General features: G+C 30.5%; 1 pseudogene; it reads left to right on the top strand.

Moving 5' to 3' along the window:
- The first annotated feature begins 9,262 nt into the window (after positions 1-9,262).
- On the top strand, positions 9,263-9,991 carry LOC150038180 (B3 domain-containing protein At2g31420-like; annotated as a pseudogene).
- The last annotated feature ends 10,942 nt before the right edge of the window (positions 9,992-20,933 follow it).

Below are 20,933 nucleotides of genomic sequence, written 5' to 3'. Positions count from 1 at the left end.
TCTATTGACAAGGACTTACAGACTCAAAGCCAAAAAATAAATTACCAAAAGATACAACGAGTCCTTACATTTTAATCACATTAAAAGTAATCTAAGTGCCAAAATTAAGAACATCTAATCTTGCAAACCGTCATTCAAAATGCAGATTTAAAAACTCACCTCTAAATTTATTTTTGTTTAAAAAATACGAAGAACATCGATCCTTATATGTCTCCACATACAGTTCAGGACTCATAAGTCAACCTTGGATGTTAGTTGGATTTAGGGTAATCAAGACAAAAAAATAATACAAAAAAATCAATAACATTTGTTGAATTAACACCGATAACCCGTTATTGATGACAGTCAATTGATAACATCTACTATCTACCAGCTTTAGGGCATAAAACCTAACAATAAGTGCATGTTTAACCTTCCTACCGAACAGAGCACGTGAATAAGGCTATTATATGTACACAAAAGACTCCGTAACTAAGCACTTTTGCTTCATTTCTTGAAAAGGAAAGTATCCAAGTAGCCCCAACATCCAAAAGCATGAATATATATATTATAACTACATACATTAAACTCAAAGTTTTTAATTTCTCTAAGCCTGTCGAAAACCTTTTTTAACTCAACCTCATGTCTGATTTCTTGAGAGCAACCAATATCTCATTACAAGCAAGTGCATTAGGTAAATAAGCACAACTAGTTGTAGTAGAACCTTATCGCCAGTCATTATTAAAAGCATGGAACAACAACAATACCTTCTTCTCCTCCACTTGGTTTTTCCCGAGCACAGCGATGAGAACATAGTTGTTGTGTTGAGTTCCAAGCTAGTTCCCAAGTGTTCCATATGGTCTAAAATTTCAAGGAAAGTGTCAAATTTTCTAGCCCTGATAAAAGCTCTGAAAGTTAAAGAAACACATCCAAATAAAAATATTGAATTTGCTAAAAGAACAAATCCGACCACAACACAGAAGCCACTTGAAGACAGAAGAATCCTCATCCAACCACCTTACATTTCAAAAGTAAAACATTAAAATTTTCACATTAATTTTGCATATTTCAAAATTAAAATTTCCAACATTTTTAAAAGCGTAAAGGATCTATATGTTCCAACAGCTAAATCTAGCTTGTGGACTACGAATCAGTGAGAGAGAGAGAAGAAGAAGAGATATCGGGAGGTCAAACGACGCGGAACTACTAGTCCATGGGTTAGAGAGAGAGCTCAATAGGAGGGAAGGCTCGCTGGCAACACTAGATGGTGGACGGTGAGGCGATCGGAGCAAGGGTCATGACCAGCAAACGTGCAGTTGAGGAAACATTGTAGGTGTTGGTCAACAGCACTAATGGCGACAGATATGACTCGAAAAACGACTGGTTGGGCAAACTAAAGCATGCAACAACTAAAGGCTTGGACAAAGAAGAACAAGAAGATGATTGGATGGGGAGTTGTGCAGCGTGCAAAAGCAAGGAAGAGGATTTGATTTCATTTTCTTTTTCTTTTACTATATTTTATTCTTTATTTAGGAAAGAGGAAAACAAAATTTTAGAGGGAAATGAAAATGGGGAAGGGAGAAACAAAAAAATGAAAATTAAAAAAATTGTTTGGGATTTAAAAGAGCGAGTCACCTATAATGTCGGTTTTAAACTGACGTTATAGGTACACTTACAATGTCAGTTTAAAACCGACATTAAAGATCCACTATCTTTTTTTTTTTTTTTTTTAAGAAACCGACATTTTACATCCGTTTTTAGTTTTTTCAACCTACATCAAAGCCCAGATTTCTTGTAGTGGCAAAATGGGCACTAGTGCTAAAGAATATAATTAGATGTGGTAGTCTTCATTTTCTAATTGGTTATCCAAATTGGTTACTTTGGATAAATGTAAGGTCTGTTTAGATTAACTTTCTAAGTGTTTAAATAAGTATTTATAAGTACAAAAAAAAAATATTTATCAACACTTAGAAAATCAATCCAAACAGGCCATAAGCCTTTAGTTCATGTAGCATTATAAAGAAAATGAGGTATTTCTTTTTTCTAAAAATTAAAAAAATAATTAAAAAAAAAAAAAACAAGGTGAAGGTAAACATCAAATTTTTTACCTTATATTGAAATTAGTTGAGTCTAACTTTAAATGAATCTATAATTGTCAAAGTAAATTTAGATTAGTGATAATTGACATGTATTCTCTCTTGAGAGTGGATACTCAATCCTCCATCCTGTAATTATTGTAATAAAAAAAAAAGAGTTTTTTTTTTATACACGAAAGATCATTTATACACCATATATTTTATAAATGTCCTAGATTTGAGTTATTTCTAGAAACTTCAAATATATATCAAATATATTTTATTATATATATTAACTATATCTTGTTTTCTCGTTCAAAATTTCTTGTCGATTATTGTCTTCACAATGAATACCATTTTGGGAAGTTCATAACCACGAGAAGTAAATTGAACTAGATTTTTGTGTAAAATAATCCTGTAAGAGAAATGAGAGTTTAGACAATTATATAATTGGCCAATTTATTTAAGTTATCTTATAAAAGAATTATATATATAATTGTTGATTAAGTAAAAAGCTCTCGAATGAACAGCACTAATATGGAAATGGACCAAATGGTTATACATAGAGCCCATATGTATTTATTTCCCAATAATGAACCCAATGTAGACTTAAACTGGAGAAAGTAAGGCCCATCAATCTTTAGTTCTCTTGGGTAAAATGATAGTTGCCAGTTGGGGCTGGGTGGGTGTCCAAGTCCATTCCTTTTTAGTAGATTATAGAGAGATCATATTTCAAGTTATACATTTTGTATGCATTTAACCTAGTTTTAAAAAATATTCAACAACAACAATAATAAATTAAAACGATTTTCGTTTATAAAAAAAATGTAGTCTAGATTCTACTCTCTAGTGTGTCGCATTTTCATGCATCTCCTTCAATTACAAAGAAAAAAATATTAAAAAATATATATTTTTAAGAAAATAAAAGCTTCCTACGTAATATCTTATGATTAGGTATTTTGGTGGGTTGCACGAATATGAATGTGGCTCAGGAGACATTAAATATTTCTCTAAAACTAATACAATTGATTGTTTATGATTTACCTTGATGGTAAAATAAATAAAATAAAACACACTTAATTATTACAAATGTGCAACCAAGGAAAAGTAATTCAAATGAGGCTGCTGCTACTATTATTATTATTTTGGGCACTCATATTCTTTTTCCTTTACTAAACATTTAAATTCCTAAATTCTAAAAAAAATAATATAAATCGTTAAAATTACTTTTGTAGAGTTTCAATTTTTTTTAAAAAAAATACTCTTAAAAAGTAAGTAATAAAACAAATAAATTGATTAGTAAAAGTAAAATTTATAAACTTAATTTTAAAGAAACCAAATGATTATCAAATGAGTCAAACAATTAGTTCAAGTTCAAAGTTAACGTTAAAAGAAACAAATTTGCAATAAGAAAAGCATATGTTGAATGAGAAGTTTTGGCTTATCATAAGTTGTAAGTCATCACAATGAAAGTCCAAGTCCATTATGATAATTATAAATCAGACTAGACCAAGTAATTAAAGTCGTTCGGATCCAACTCAATTCAAGTTCATGAAGGAAATTTGGGCTACATAATAGATTAGGTTCAAACCCAACTTTAGCCCAAGTTCAATATTTGGGCCCAAAAGCAGTTGAGCTCAAGCCCATATAAGACCCTATAGATTGAGACCTTACCCCTTCATATTGGGGAAAATGGAAAGCTTTGAAGACTAAAGCTTTGAACCTCTCAAGACTTAAGCTTCTCAAGATTTGAAGATGGAAGATCTCAAGTTGAAGAACCGAAGAATGAAACTAGGAAAAAATACTTTTTGGTCCTCGAATTTTTAAGAATAGCTATGTTTGGTCCCTGATGTTTCAAATTAGCTTAATCATTGAGTTTTCAAGAATAAGTTTAAAAGGTCCCTCAACTTTATTATATTTACACATATAATCAATTAAAAATATGATGTGGCAAGATGACTTGAAAAAAAAATTATATTTTTTAATCTTACCCACTTCTCTCTCTCATCTTTCTTCCTTTTCTTTTTTTCTCTCTTCTCTCCATCTCCATTAACTAGCGCGAAGACTGCGGTGCGGCTAATTGATTTTTTATCTTTTTATCTTTTTTTTTTCACTCTAATCTTATTTCTATATTTTTGTTTAGATTCAACCCATTTGGATTAACCTTCATTTGAAGTTAAGAAAGTTTTAGACATAATGATTTAAATGTATTAGAAATTTTATGTTTGGAATATAACTGAAAATGAAAATGAATTTAGAAAGTTTGCTAGTATAAGTTAGATAAGAGAAAGAAGGGAGAGAAGTGAACATATTTTATCATCTTTTTCAATTGAAAAAAAGACAAATAGATTAGACATGGAGATGGACAATAGAGAAAGAGAAGAGAGAAGTGGGAAAGATTAGAAAATATATAATTTTTCAAGTCATCTTGTCACATCATATTTTTAATTAACTATATGTTTAAATTTAACAAATTTATTAGTTGAGTGACCTTTTAAATCTATTCTTGAAAACAAGGGATTAAAATAGCCAATTTGATATATTGGGAACCAAATGCGCCTATTCTAAAAAACTTATGGACCAAAAGGTTTTTTTTCACATGAAACTATTAGAAGATTCAAAGGCCAAAAGACTTCAACAAATTGATTATCTTTTCACAACTTATAAGCTAGAGATTCAGTCTCCTTAAACTCAAGAAAAAGCTCACAAGTCGATCAACAAGCTAAGGGATAATCCAAGCATTATCAACAAGCCAGAGGCCAATTCAAGTCGATCAACCAGTCAGAGGACGGTCCCAGCTAATCAACAAGTCAAAGGCCGATCCAAAGAATCAACATGCCAGAGGCCGATCCAAGCTAATCAACAAGCCAAAGGCCAATCCAAACGATCAACATGTAGAGGCCAGTCTAAGCTAATCAACAAGCTAGAGGCCAATCCAAGCTAATCAACAAGTTAGATGTCAATTCAAGTCGATCAACAAGCTGGAGACCAATCCAAACAAGCAACAAGCCAAAAGTTGATCCATGCTAATCAACATGCTAGAGACCGATTTGATCCAATCATATCAACAAGTCGGAGGCCGATCCAAGTCGATCAACAAGCCAAAGGCTGATCCAAGTCAATCAACAAACCAAAGGTCGATCCAGATCAACAAGCCCAAAATCGACAAACAAGCCTAAGGTTGATCATCTAAAAAGATCAACGAGTCCACAAGTTGATCATTAAGCCCAAAGGTCGATAATCTGAGAAGATCATTAAGCCTAAATGTCGATCATCCAAAAAGATCATCAAGTTCAAAGGCTGATCATTCAAGAAGATTGACAAACTTAAGGATTAAAGTTTATGTATTTGAGGAAAAGAATCCGAGGATAAAATTATCCAAAGGCTGATCATTAAATTTCTTTTGTCGAAATCTCACGTGAACAGCCTAATCCAACACAACTTTTTCCCCTAATATGAATGGGAGAGAAAAATCATCCATAGACTATACCCCAAAGAGCATTCTAGCGAGAGAATAAAATTGAGAGAATTCCCCAAAGACATTGGAGACATTTAGGATATTTTTGGATGATATTTTCATGTGTTTTTAATTTATTTGAAAAAATTATTTTCATAAAATATGTCGTGTTTGATAACCATTGGAAAACAACTTTTTAAAATATATATTTAAAGAAATAATTCAAATTGTAATTAAGAAAATGTGTTTTTTTTTTTTTTTGGGTTTTATTGAAAACTCCTTCCAAATTGTCGGATTATATAAAAGCGATCTAAATAACATCACACTACCTTCACTTCCTATAGTCCCTGCTACAATAACCACCGGCGACCACTTCCCCATGCTATCGATGGCCATTGGATACTATGATGTATTCTGTCACCCACCTCTGGCAACAAACCACTGCCACTCACTGTCGTCGACCACTAACCTATCATAAATCATAATGTTATAAATTTACGTCCCAACCCAAGTAAGTCAAATAAAAAAATTTATAGATGTTCCTTTAGGTCAGGGAGACCAAGCACCTTCTTTTAGTCATACTTGGACCTTAGATATCCCTTGAGTCGAGACATGCATATAGTATCGCTTTATTAAGTGTTTTGTGAGACTTGGTCTCGGCTAGTCCAAGCCAATCTCCTTTCTCTAAGCCTATTTTGGTCTTAAGTTGGACCATTTTATTTTTTATGTTTTGTTTTTGAAAATTAAGTCTATAGACACTACTTTCACCTTTAAATTTCTTCATTTGTTATTTACTTTTTGTCAACAGTTTAAAAAAAACGAACCCAATATTTGAAAATTAAAAAAAAAAAAAAAAAGTAGCTTCTAAAAATTTGTTTTGTTTTTGAAATTTGGTTAGGAATTCAACCATTGTAGATAAGAAAGATGCAAATCATTGTAAGAAATGGAGAAGAACTAGACTTAAATTTTTTTTTAAAAAAAAATGACTAAGGCCCCGTTTGGTAACCATTTCGTTTTTTGTTTTTAGTTTTTGAAAATTAATTTTATTTTCCCCTTTTTACAATGATTTATGTTTTTCTTAAGTATAATGGTTAAATTATAAGTCAAATTCAGAGAAAATAAAAAATAAATAAAACAAGTTTTTAAGAATTACTTTTTTTAGTTTTCAAAATTTGACTTGATTTTTCAAATCATCGATAAAATATAGATAACAAATGAAGAAATTCGGGATAGAAGTAGTGTATATAGACTTGACTTTCAAAAACAAATTATCAAATCGTGCCTAAATAGTTACTAAATGGACTAAGTTATATATACTAGTTGAATTCATGTTCTAAACACCAGTAAGGGACGGTTGGGTTCAAGGTTTTAAAGATGCCCAACAATTAAGTATGCCTAGGAATAAAAAAGCTTGAGAATAAGATTGCTAGGAATTAAGAATGACTGTGTTTGGTTGTACATGTGAATGTTATCGAAATTTTGTGGTAACAAATTAGGTTTGAATTTTATTTATAAAATTAATCATGGAGACCTCCATAAAATTTTGATAGATTAATTGATAAGCAATAAATTCAATTCAAAGTTTTGAGCAAAATTAACTAATCAATTATCAAATAGTAATATTGATTAAATTATTAATTACAAATATTTGTAAAATGAGTTGTTTATAATTAAAGTTACTTGATTACATAATTTGATGTATCAAATTGATGAATTTATATTATATGATGTATTAATTAATAAAACAATCAAAATCAGTTTTAAAAAATAAGTATAACATTTTATGATTAAAAATAATGAAGTATAATTAATCAATGATAAACTAATTATACTTATTAGAAAATAATCTCACAAAATATTAATTATAATGATAATTAATTAACTACATATATAATTTATTAATGAATTAATAGTATTATTTCATCGGTTTTTTATGGTTTATTATAAAATTAATTAATCAATCTAGATTAGTTGAATTCAAAATATTATAATTTAAAATTTAATATAATTTTCTAAGTTATTAATTTAATACTCATATAATAATTAATTTTAATAATATAAAATAAAAGAATAAATTTATGTATTAAAAGAGGAGAAAGAGTGAACATCAAGAAAACCCACACTTTTGATGGGTATCATCCTTTGATATAAGGAATACATGTGAATAGCTTATTCTCATGCTTAAAGTTTCAAAACTTTACTGGATGTGTATCTCATATCCATTCCCACCCCTTATTTCCATCCCAATTTCCTCAATCCAAACACCCCTAAATGTTTAACCTACGTGCACGATTTTCATGGAAAGTATTAGATCTCCTTGGAGCAATTCCTGGGTTTATATATTTTCATATATAGCAATTTTACTAAAAATTTGCAAATATGATAACTTTTTAAAGATCACATTATTAGTATTTTTGTTATTACTATTTTACCTTCATGTTAATCAAACTTTTAGGTGTAAACTTCGGAAAAAAACGTATTTGAGTTGAATTTATTAAGCTTTTTAAAGGAAATCAAATTTTTAGATATGAAATTGAATTTCTTAAACATGTTTGACAATCATTTGGTTTTTTATTTTTAAATATCAAACCTATAAACCTTCCTTCCATTTCTAAATTTCTTGATTTGTTATCTACTTTTTACTAATGTTTTCAAAAACCAAGCTAAATTTTGAAAATTAAAAAAACTAGGCTTATTTTGTAATCATTTAGGCCTCAAAATTTCTTTTTTATGTATATACTTTGTACACGTGGTTTAAAAAACTAGGCCAAATTTTGAAAACAAAAAAAATATAGTTTTTGAAAATTTGTTTGTTTTTAGAATTTGACTAAGAATTCAATCATTATACTTAAAAAGATGTAAATCGTGGCAAGAAATGAGGAGAAAATAGGCCTAAATTTAAAAACCAAAAACAAAAAATGAAATGGTTACCAAAGGAAACCTTGGTTTTTTGTTTTTGTTTTGAAAATTATACTTACAAACACCCCTACCACATCTAAATTTATTGTTTTTATTTATTTTTTATCCATGTTTTCAAACATCAAGTCAAATTTTGAAAATTAAAAATGTATTTCTGTTTTTTAAATTTGACTAAGAATTCAACTCTTCTACTTAAAAAAAATGCAACAAATTATTCTGAAACTTTAGAAAGTTGTTGAAATAAGTAAAGCATCACTGTAGTACTAAAAAAAAAAAAAAAAGAAGTGAATTTATCGTAGGATAATATTTGAATAGATGACTCAAAATTTGGCCCCAAAGCGGAATATGTTCAACTTTTTCAAACTCAAGTTTTTTTTTTACCTTTTACATGAGTCATACCAATTACCAAAATACCACCGTGGAGTTTAAAATTATATATAGAGAGGGAATGAAAATACATTTCCAATCATTTTTCTTCTCCCACTCTGAAGAGATAGGGAGAGATAGATATAAAAAAGAACAAAAATAAATAAAAAGATAATTGTTTCAAAACAAGAATATAGATAAATATTTGGATTAAAATCTAATTTCATTAAAAACTCAATGCAATTATGGAAGTAACAAAGAAAATCATAAAAGGAATTGAAAATCAAGGTTAGAAATTAAATTCCTTTAGTTTCTTGACATATCTGGAGATTGAGATTAGTCCGACTCGTCTCCTACTTAGTTCAATTCACTCCTATAAATAAATGCCCATCATTCATCTCCTATTCAGTTCAATTCACTCCGTTTCGATTTCTAGTTTTTTTGTGTGCAAGAAATAACGACAATAATGCATCTAAATCTTCCAAATCTAAAACAAATCTACATACCTCGAAGAAGAAGATCATCCAGAGCCAAAAAGAAAGAACAACCCAAGAATGAAACTGTCATTCCCCTGTCTATATTGGAGGTTGCAGATATTCTAATGGAGTTTTCACAAACTATTACTCATATTGAATCGAAAAAAGTTAACAAAACCCACAAAAGAAAGAAGCTAGCTTCGACGCCAACACCAATGACTAGGACTAAGAAACATAGGAAACAGAGGAAGAAGAAGGCAAAACAGTGCAAGTATCTGACGATTCCTGAGATGTCGGCAACACTCAGAGATCGAATCGTGGAGATGGGTGGGTATGAAATTAGACTGGTGATTCAGAAACAAATTCAAGATACTGATTTAAACAAGAACCAAGGACGTTTATCCCTACCGATAAAGAAACTGTTATTTGATTTTGCAACATTGGAAGAGAGGAAGATGTTGAGTGAAGTGGAAAACCAAAACAAGAAAGGGATAAACGTGGTGATTTTAGATGATGTTCTTGAAGAAAGAATGATTTGTTTGAAGAAGTGGAAGATTGGAAGTGGAGATGTGTACTGTTTGACGACACAGTGGAATTCGTTGGTGGAGGAAATGGGATTGAAAAGTGGAGAACATATTTAACTTTGGAACTTTAGAAAAGATGATGAATTTGAGGCTTATCGTCTTTGCTGCGCTATGGTTAAGTTAGTTCGTTGCTAATTTATTACGTATTTTGATGTAAGATAGGAAAGATTAGGGACTAAAACACATTATCAAGACTTAGCCGTAGAGACCAAAATAAATATTTTTTTTAATAGTTTAGGGACCAAAACAGATATGTGAGGCAAAAACTTAAATGCATTCATTGATGTTCCTATCTTCTTCATTTCACAAATTGTTCAATCCCAAATTGGCAAATTCTTGTTACTTCCTTTTCTAAAATATTTTATGACTTTCTTTCTTTCTCTCTCTCTCTTTTTTTTTTTTTTTTGTGTCTTTCTGGTAAATTTTGAATTTCATCCTTTATCTATAAATTTTAGCTCTAATTAACTTTGTTAAAAATATCATTTGATCTCAAACTTTAATGATAATAACAATTTAGTTTTTATACTTTCAAATTTATAACAATTTAGTCTCTAAACTTTAATAAATATAAATTTTGTCATTTTAGATTAAGATTTGTAACAATTTAGTTTCTAACTTAAAAAACTAAGATTAATGAAATTTCTTACCCATTTAGATTGATAAACTAATTAAGGGTCAAGTTTTGTTCATAAATTTTAAATACGAGTCTGCTTGGCAACAAATTTATTTTTTTGTTTTCTATTTTTATTCTTGGTTTTTTTAAAAAAACAAGTTTGTTTGGTAAGTAATTGAATTTTTTGTTTTTACAATTTAAAAAATGGTTTGGAAATTGTGAAGTAATTATGAAAGCGAAAAAAAAGGGAAATCTTTAATTTATAGGATATTTATAATACATAGTAGAATAAGAAAAAAAATCTAAAAATATATTACATCTTTAAAATATTTGCAAATATGGATGAGTTGACTAGTCAATTTTTGAATATTTTTTAATTTTCTAATCAAAAAATAAAAAAAATAAAGGATATGAAAGAAAATAAAAAATAAAGGAAAGAAAATGAAAGGAAAAAAGAAGAAAATGAAAGAAACTAAAAAAAATAAAGGAAAGAAGCAAAGATCAGATAAAGAAAAGAATAAAATAAAATAAAAGAAAGTGAAGAAGCAAATACTGATGAAGAAAAAAAAGAAAATAAAAAGATTAAACAAAGAGAAGGTGTACATCAAATAAGATAAGGGAGAGCAAAATTAGAAATTAAAAAGAAATTCAAAGATTGACTAGTTAACTCATCCATATTTGCAAATATTTTAAAGATGTAATATATTTTTAGATTTTTTCTGTTATTCTACTATGTATTACAAATATCCTATAAATTAAAGACTTCTTTTTTTTCGCTTTCATAATTACTTCACAATTTCCAAACCATTTTTTAAATTGTAAAAACAAAAAATTCAATTAATTACCAAACAAACTTGTTTTTAAAAAAACTAAGAAATAAAATAGAAAACAAAAAAATAAATTAGTTGCCAAGCAGACCTGTATTTATAATTTATGAACAAAACTTGACCCTTAATTAGTTTATCAATCTAAATAGGTAAGAAATTTCATTAATCTTAGTTTTTGAAGACCGAAACTAAATTGTTACAAATCCTAATCTAAAATGACAAAATTGATATTTATGAAAGTTTAGAGACTAAATTGTTATAAATTTAAAAGTATAGAAACTAAATTGTTATTATCATCAATGTTTGAGATCAAATGGTATTTTTAACAAAGTTAATTAGAGCTAAAATTGACAACCTTATATAAAAGGATGAAATTCATAATTTCCCAAAAACTCAAAAAAAAGAAAAAAAAGTCATAAAATATTTCAGAAAAGTAAGTAACAAGAATACATTTAAGTTTTTATCTATTTTGGTCCCTAAACTTTGAATCTCGTTCTATTTTGGTCTCTAAACTTTCAGACATATTTGCTTTTAGTCCCTAAACTATTAAAAAAATGTTTATTTTGATCCCTACTAAGTCTTGATCATCAATTTTAGTCCATAATCTTTCCTATGATAAATTAGTAACGTACTAGCTTAACCACACGAAGCAAAGACAATAAGCCTCAAATTCATCATCTTTTGTGAAGCTCCAAAGTTGAATATGTTCTCCACTTTTCAATCCTATTTCCTCCCCAACAAATTCCATTTAGTAGTCAAACAATATACATCTCCACTTCCAATCTTCCACTTCTTCAAACAAATCATTCTTTCTTCAAGAACAACATCTAAAATCACCACCCTCATCTTTTCTTGTTTTGGTTTTCCACTTCGCTCAACAATTTTCTCTCATCCTCTGTTGCAAAATCAAACAACAATTTCTTTATCGGCAGAGATAAGTACCCATGGTTCTTATTTAAATCAATATCTTGAAGTTATTTTTGAATCACAAGTCTAATTTCATACCCACCTATCTCCACAATCAGATCTCTCATCGCCACCGACATCTCGAGAATCGTCAAATATTTACTCTATTTTGCTTTCTTCTTCCATTGTTTCCTATGTTTCTTTGTCCTAGTCATCGGTGTCGACATCAAAACTGGCTTCTTTCTTTTGTGGGTTTTGTTTAATTTTTTCTGGTTAAATATGAGTAACAAATTGTGAAAACTCTATTATAATATCCGCAACCTCCAACATAGATATGGAAATGACAGTTTCAGTCATGGGTTGTTCTTTCTTTTCAGCAGTGGAAGGTCTTCTTCTCAAGGTATGTAGATTTGGTTTAATCTGGAAGATCTAGACGCATTACTGTGAGAGATATTATATTCTCTATTTTTAGATTGCAAGAGATATCTAAAGATTTTCCAATATTGGTTCATTGGTTCAAATCTTATGTCTGCAACGTAAATAATTTCAAATCAAGTTGAAAAGTAGAAGCTGATTGTATATTTTCATATGTGTTCTGTACATTTTTAGAACAATTTCTTATATACAACCATGAAAGAAAATTGGTACACCAAAGGATAAAACCACTTAAGGTAAAAAAATAAAATACATAAGGAAAGAGAATTAATTATTTTTGGTGTCTTTCCTTATAAGTGATGGCATATAATGGAAATTAATTTTTGGAGTAAAATTAATTTAGCATTTCTTCATGCAAGCATGGTGTTTTATTTTTGGAAGAAACTTATAGGATTCAAATGTTGACCCTTGTGCCGTGGATATACCATTGTCTTGAAAGCAAAATCGGCATGAACTCAGTGCTAAATCACCAAAAGTCGGTCGCTTTCTAAAGATAACACAACACCCTTCTTGAATGTGTACTCATCGTAGAAGGATTAAAATTGAATGAAAACTTTGTTCAAAATTAAATCATTTTTAATAAAGAGAAATATCATGCCAAACTCAAATCTCACCCTTGAAGACTAAAACAACCATGGTTCTTTTTATAAGAATCCAAGAAAAACATTTTTCTAAATTAAATGTAAAAAATCGTTTCAGATCTTAATTAAATACAAAAACATTTCATATCTAAATTAAATAGGGAAAAAATTCATATCTAAATTAAATACAGAAAACCGTTTTCAAATTTAAATTAAATATGAAAATACATCTAGAAATCTTTGGCTAATTTTATGACAAGTCATTCCAGCAAATGACTAATTAACTAGTCATTCCCATCAATCCCCCACGAATGATTGAGAATAAAAAACAATAAATAATTTATATGAGCAAATATAAGAGAATAAACTTAAACCTCAACATCTTTCGATTTGAACTAATGCATAGTGAAGTAGAGCAACAAGTTGATTAGAGAGAGTGAGTTACCTCTTGAATTTTCAATAACTATGGCCGAGACCCACACAACATGTTTTACTCCTTTAATTCCCATCGGTTCCGTGATAAGAGCGTGTTATTTAAGGCCATGCTCATAGAACCTCAAATCAACGTGAAAGCTCTAGAAAAATACCCTTAAACTTTTCCATAGTAGGCGGTCATACCTTCACAATCACATTAATTGCTTCATCAAGTCTATCGCAATAGACCGCTCAAAACTGAGCTATGACCTATATAATCCATACCAGGAGACCAACTCCATCAAGCCTGTCAAAAACAAACCATTCAAAAACTGAGCTATGAAAATTTTATCATTATCCATCAAGTCCATGCTAGGACCACCCAAAGGAAGGGCTATGGAATTTTTAAATATTTTAGTTTTGTCCATCAAGTCCGTACTAGGACCACCCAAATGAAAAGCTATGGATCACCAAGTCTATCGCAATAGACGACCTAGACGATCTAGATAAAGGGCCATGGACCATTAAGTCTATCACAATAGACAACTTAGATAAAGGGCTATGGACCACTATAATGGTTAGAGTCTCATACTTGTTAAAAATTCTAGAATTACTCTCCTTGTTATGTCTTTAGTGAGAGGATCTTCAAAATTCCTCTCAAACTTTACAATGAAATAATCCTACTTTTATAATTTGTTCACAGCTCCATGCCTAAAAGAATGGTACACAATGCAAATAGATAGGTACAATGCCCTCCCATAATGGTACATCTTTCAGTAGGCTTCTAAGCCACTCATACTGATGTCCCCCACAATGGTGCATCTCCTAGTTGGCTTTTAAGCCACTCATACTAATGTCCGGTACATCTCCACATAGGTTTTTAAGCCATTCATATTAATGTCCCCGACAATGGTGCATCTCCCAGTTGGCTTTTAAGCCACTCAAACTAATGTCCTACTAATTCCAGAGCAATAAATTCACGCTTCCATGGAGTAGCTTCTCTACCCAATAAGAACACATATCCTCTAGTAAAGCTTACTTCATCATTCTATGTTACTCAATTTGCATACACTATCATTCTAACAAAATATGCAATCACAACATGAAGTGCAATTAAATGATCTTTATCAGGATTATGCGTATATCTATTCATCTTCTCAGAACATATACAATAATAGGTTTAGTATGGTTCATAAAAAAACATAACACTTCTTATAATTTTTGCATATTTAGATCAAAACACACATCTTCCTTATTTTTCTTAGGACCCATACTAGTATCATAAGGTATTCTTATAGGAGCATTTTTCAATGTGTGATTAATATAAAGAAAAACCATTTTTTGTTTGCTTTATCTTAACACTAAGTATCACATCACCTTCACCTAAATCTTACATTTCAAATTGTGAGGATATAAGGAACTTAGTATCATTACTTACGTCTATGTTTGTACCAAAGATCGGTATATCACACCATTAGCTCAAATAAATTTGCATAAATACATGTATCAAAGGATATTTACAAATATTCACATAATTAGCTCAAATAACTTGAGTAAATGACTTCTTTATATCCATGTCATGTATTATATAAATACTATCAGAGCTTTATAATAGATATTTCAAATATTTTAGTCATATAAGAATATGCATCAAAATATTTGAAGATCCATTTAAACTTAAGTGGTTTATTTCCTTTAAAAAATTCTACTATATCCATGTTTAATTCATAATGTTTCTTCATAAGTTGCTAAATCACATAACAACAATAAATCATCAATCTTACTTTTATCTTTCCAAGATCCTAGACATGCGGACTTTTAATAAATTGAAATTATATATTATCCATGGTCATCTCCTTATTTACTAAATGTGATTATGATCTCCTTTTCTAACCAATGTGATACTTTGGTCGCATTTCCAACATTTCTCCCCTCGAACAAAGGATCACCAAGTCTCCCCTCAAATAGTAATTCATTTGTCAAACTCTTGTCTAGGCTAGCTCCTCTTCACTAGGACACACAGCCAATCTGACAGAGTTTAACTATAGATCATATCATGACATACTTTTGAGAATGCACAATCAACTTCTACTTTTCAACTTGATTTGAAATTATTTACGTTGCAGACATAAGATTTGAATCAATGGACCATATTGGCAAATCTTTAGATATTGAATATAATATCTCTCATGATTTCTTCCAGAAATAGATGAACAAATCTAGAACTGATATTACTTTGAGATATTTAACCTTTTTCAATCTTATTAAATATTACTTCTCTCCTAATTTTAGATCAACCCTTACTTTAGGCAACACATAACACAAAATCAAATTCTAAGTCTAGACCTTGATGTCTTCCATCAAACAACACTTGATGTTGATGTTTTAAATTAGAGTAAAGTGGATTTAAAGTGTACATACCAGACGACTACCAATTGCTTCTTCTAAGGTCTTGGTTAATGAAACAATTTTAGACGTGATGTTGGGCCTAATTCATTTTGCATCAGAACATATCCACGAGAATGATATTAAAATCACCCAACGATAGCTTCTTGATCGATGGACAACATTTCCAAGCAACATAGCAGCTGGTTCTTCTGTAGTTGCAGAACGTTGGCTTCATCTCGTAAACTGATTTCATTATAAATTGAAAGTGGAGATTCGTCGAGTTGGCTTCAGCCAAAAATAAATAAATAAGATTTGACCTGATCTGTCGTTTTTCTACCGCCTCTATAGACCAGACCTGCCACTGGTCTTCCACCACTGGCACCAGATCTATCGATGTGGGTAGCTTCACTCGTGGATCTCTCTTCCTGATCGATCTTCCACGATACAAAATCTACCGCTCACCATAGTTTAGATCCAATTGCAATATCTCAGTTCCACCGAGATCTCCGCCACTCATCGCCGTTCACCTCGTTCAGAATCGTTTTCTCAATTTTCCATTAATTGAATATCAAGATGCCAACTCCTTCACAATTCGTTGTTTATCGACATTTGGTAGAAGTTGAATTTTGCTTTTAAATTGTAGGATTCAAACATCCACCATTGTGCCATGGATATACCACTTCCTTGAAAGCAAAATCAGTGCATGCTAAATAGCCGGTGAAAACTTGGCTAAGAATTAAATCATTTCTAATAGAGAGGAATATCATGTCAAACTCAAATCTTACCTTGAGGGCTAAAACAACAATGGTTCTTTTTATAAGAATCCAACTAAAGCTTTTTCTAAATTAAATGTAGAAAATATTTCAGGTCTTAATTAAATATAAAAACGTTTCAGATCTTAGTTAAATACAAAAATGTTTTAGATATTAATTAAATACAAAAATGTTTCATATCTAAATTGAATAGGAAAACGTTTCATATCTAAATTAAATATAGCAATCCATTTTCAAATTTAAATTTAATATGAAAATATATTTAGAAATCAAAAGTTAATTTTATGATAAGTCATTGGAATGAATTGAATTGAGTTGGGAGATGAGTGATAGGCATTTATTTATAGGAGTGAAATAGCATAGTCGGGCTAGGACTTCAGTCTTCAGATTATATCATTCCTAATCTTGATTTTCAATTCCTTTTACAGAAAGATGCAGCGGAAGAAAATAAGATAATTAAGCATTCTAATTTCTTAATTTTGACATCAAAATAAGCATGTTCATTAAGCATTCTAATTTCTTAATTTTGACATCAAAATAAACATTCTAATTTCTTAATTTTGACATCAAAATAAGCATGTTCATAGGATATTGAGAGGGTTTCAACACATACTTTTGAAGATCCTCTACAAACATGAATTTGAGCTGCAATCTTCTTCCATTAAAGTTGTGACCACCAAGAGATCTTCTCTACTATTCTTAGCCTTGAATTTAAGTGGTGAAACTCACAATTGGGTTGAATTTGTGAAGGTTTTGGTGTGGGTTTGAAGAGAGGGAAAACTGTTTCTGTAAAAACTAATTTTCAGCCTTGAAATTCTTTCAATCTCAAAATTGAAGAGTTTTATCATTATTTTTCATGCAGGCACTCAAGAGACCAGCTGATGCCACTTCAAATGCATGGAAGTAATGGGCAATGTGTGTGAATTTAGGAGAAACACCTTCTTATTTCACCAAAATGTTGAAAAGTCCACTACAAATTTTCAAAATTTCAATTTCCATTTTCAATCTTTAATTTTAATTAATTAAAATCAAAACCAATATTTCAATTTCTGAAATTGAAATAAAAATGAAAATTAATTTTGATTTAATTAATTAAAAAAAATTAATTAATTAAATAGTAATTTAATAATAAAAATTAAATTAATCACATATCTAATTTTAAACATGAATCATATTCATGTAATTAATATTTAAATCAATATTTATATCAAATATAATTATATAATAATTGAATATAAACTCTCCAATGTCATTTAATTTCAATAAATTAAACATTAATTAATTATATCAAATATAATTATACAAACCATAATTTGAATTTGAACTATTCAAATTCAAACCACCTCGACATTTTCACTCTCCTCATTGTAGATATATTTGTGTCCACTTGATTTAACCATAATCAGTAAGTCAACCCTTCACAGGTTATTCGTAGTAACGGTTGGGTCAAATGTTGTTTTACCCTTGAAATTACGTCTTGCTTCCACTGATCCTCTAATGAACAATTGGTTTGTGATCTAATTACTAAATCAGATCCCTCTTGGGCCAATGAGATGGTGGGGTCCCTTGTTCAAGACCTAGATTCAACACTTAAGAGAACAACCTTCCTTATCCTTAAATCGGATAGGCGTGAATTCCATTTTGTACCCTTTGTCCCCAGCTATCTACTCGGCCTTATCCCCAAAATGGGAGGCTTATTAAGCATTGTTGTTGGACTACTCTCACCTATGCAGATCAAAGGATAATCTCGAATAAACAGGAGTTCATAGTTAGCTCAAGATTAAAGTTAAGTTACCTAGGTCATGCTATGAAATAGTCAGTCTTAAACAGTAAACAATGTTATAAAGTAAGAGTGATTTATTTCTTGGTCCGATCTTATGCAAACTCATTGTAAAGGACATAACTACATGAACGAATCAGGATCACCTCGTTTGTAGCACTTTACAATTATTTGTAACAATTACAGTGTGGGCCGTATCTAATAGTATTACCAGAATAAGGCACCCAACCTTATTTGTATACTATAGATCATTTTTACCATTTACTCAAACTTGATCCACTTTTATGTCTCCACATAAAGTTCAAGTACTCATATAATAGTCATGGATCTTTTAGTTTATTGGATTTATTTCTAAAACGAAATAAGCAATTCATAAATTCAATAACAATTTTATTGAATCAAACTTCAATAATAACTTTATTGAATTTTAGAATAAGTTTATTACTTACAAACCATGAGTTTTAGGACATAAAACTCAACACAAAAGCATTGGAATCCCTATTCCAATATTTACAACCCTGAATGGAGATTGCACCCAAATTTTGCATGGTCAAAGCCTAACAACATCACAAGTACATGCAGTAACAAACAAGAGCAACCCACCTAGATTCCCACAAGTGTCGCGACAGTAGCCTCAAGCCTAACCTTTTGTGAAGCCTACTAAAAAAAGTCCCATCATGGTAAAAATAATGAAAGAGTATATAACAAGAAATGGTATGGCTCTAAGAAACTTAGAAGTGCAAGTGGGCTAGTTGGCAAAGGAGATTCAGAACATACTGCCCAGAGCCTTACCCAATAACACAGAAGCACCAAAGCTAAATGGAAAGGAGCAGTGTACGGTTATTACACTAAGAAGAGAAGTGGAATATGAAGGACCGAAAATATATGAAAAACAAGTACAGTGTAGAAAGAAAGAAACAAAAAATGTCAAGTCTAAAGAAGATACGATTCTAAAAGATGTGGAAACAAAGACAGTAGATGGAAAAGGCAAAAAGAATGAAGAAGATGAAATGTCAAGGGTGTCAACAGACAAGAAAGAGGTAGCAGCATATAAACCATTTGTACCTTTACCCTAAAGCTTCAAAAGACCAACAAAGACATGCAGTACAAGAAGTTCTTGGATATACTCAAGCAATTATATATCAACATCCTTTAGTTGAGGATCTGGAAGAGATGTCAAACTATATCAAGTTTCTAAAAGATATTTTTTTTAAGAAACGAAAGTTTTCGGAATTCAAAAATGTTGCATAAAATGAATGTTATAGTATGATGATTAGTAGAAAGATTCCTCCTAAGTTGAAAGACCCTTAAAACTTCACTATTCCTTGCTTAATTGGAGGACAGAGCCTAGGTAGAGTGTTGTGTGACCTGGGGGCAAACATAAATTTGATACCTTACTCCATTTTCACTCTATTTCGCATTGAGGAGTGAAGCCAACCACGGTGATGTCGCAGTTAGCTGACAGATCCATCATTAAGCCAGTGGGAAAGATTGAGAATGTTTTAGTAAAAGTAGAGAAGTTCGTGTTTCCTATGGACTTTATAAATTTAGACTGTGAATCAGATAAGGAAATGCCGATAATTCTTTGGTAATTGGGAGGATTATTGATGTGTAAAAGGGAGAATTGACTATGCGAGTTAATGACCAAAAGATTTCGTTTAATGTGTCAAGTGCACTAAAATTTCTGGAGATTTGGATGAGTGTTCTTTCATTGATTCTATTGATGCTTTGTTTTCAAATGTGCAGGACGTTAGACATCGAGAGGAGTTGGAAGAAGTATAAGAGGAGATTGAAGAAACAACATAGCAGGTTGCTCTAGTAGTAGGAATAGCACGTCTAGTAGTAGACCGTGAAATATCAAAAACACTCAAACCATTGGTAATTGAACCACCAAGGATTGACTTGAAGCCACTGCCGGCACATTTAAAATATGCATATCTAGGTCAAGATAACACATTGCTAGTAATCATTGTTGTTGAGCTAACAGAACAAGATGAAAAATTGTTGCTGAAAATTCTAAGTAAGCTTGCAAGCGATTGGCTGGACAATAGTTGACATCAGAGGAATCCTTCCTTCATTTTGTATGCATCCAATTAACCTAGAAGAAGAAGCAAGGAATTCAATTGAGAGTCAAAGGCGGTTAAATCCAAACATGAAAGAAGTTGTCCGCAAAGAAATCATCAAGTGGCTAAACATCGGAGTGATTTATCCCATTTCCGACAATGATGGGTTAGTCTAGTACAGTGCATATCGAAAAAAGGCTGAATGACCATAGTGGTAAATGAAAAAAACAACCTCATCCTGATACAAATTGTAACAGGATGGTGAGTCTGCATGGACTACCACAAGCTTAACAAGGC

This window comes from Benincasa hispida, chromosome 1 (assembly GCF_027475165.1).
Source record: "Benincasa hispida cultivar pf3 chromosome 1, pf3_genome.v1.1, whole genome shotgun sequence".
Classification (NCBI taxonomy): Eukaryota; Viridiplantae; Streptophyta; class Magnoliopsida; order Cucurbitales; family Cucurbitaceae; genus Benincasa; species Benincasa hispida.
The sequence above is the reverse complement of the archived record's forward strand: the minus strand, read 5'-3'. Positions and strand labels throughout refer to the sequence as shown.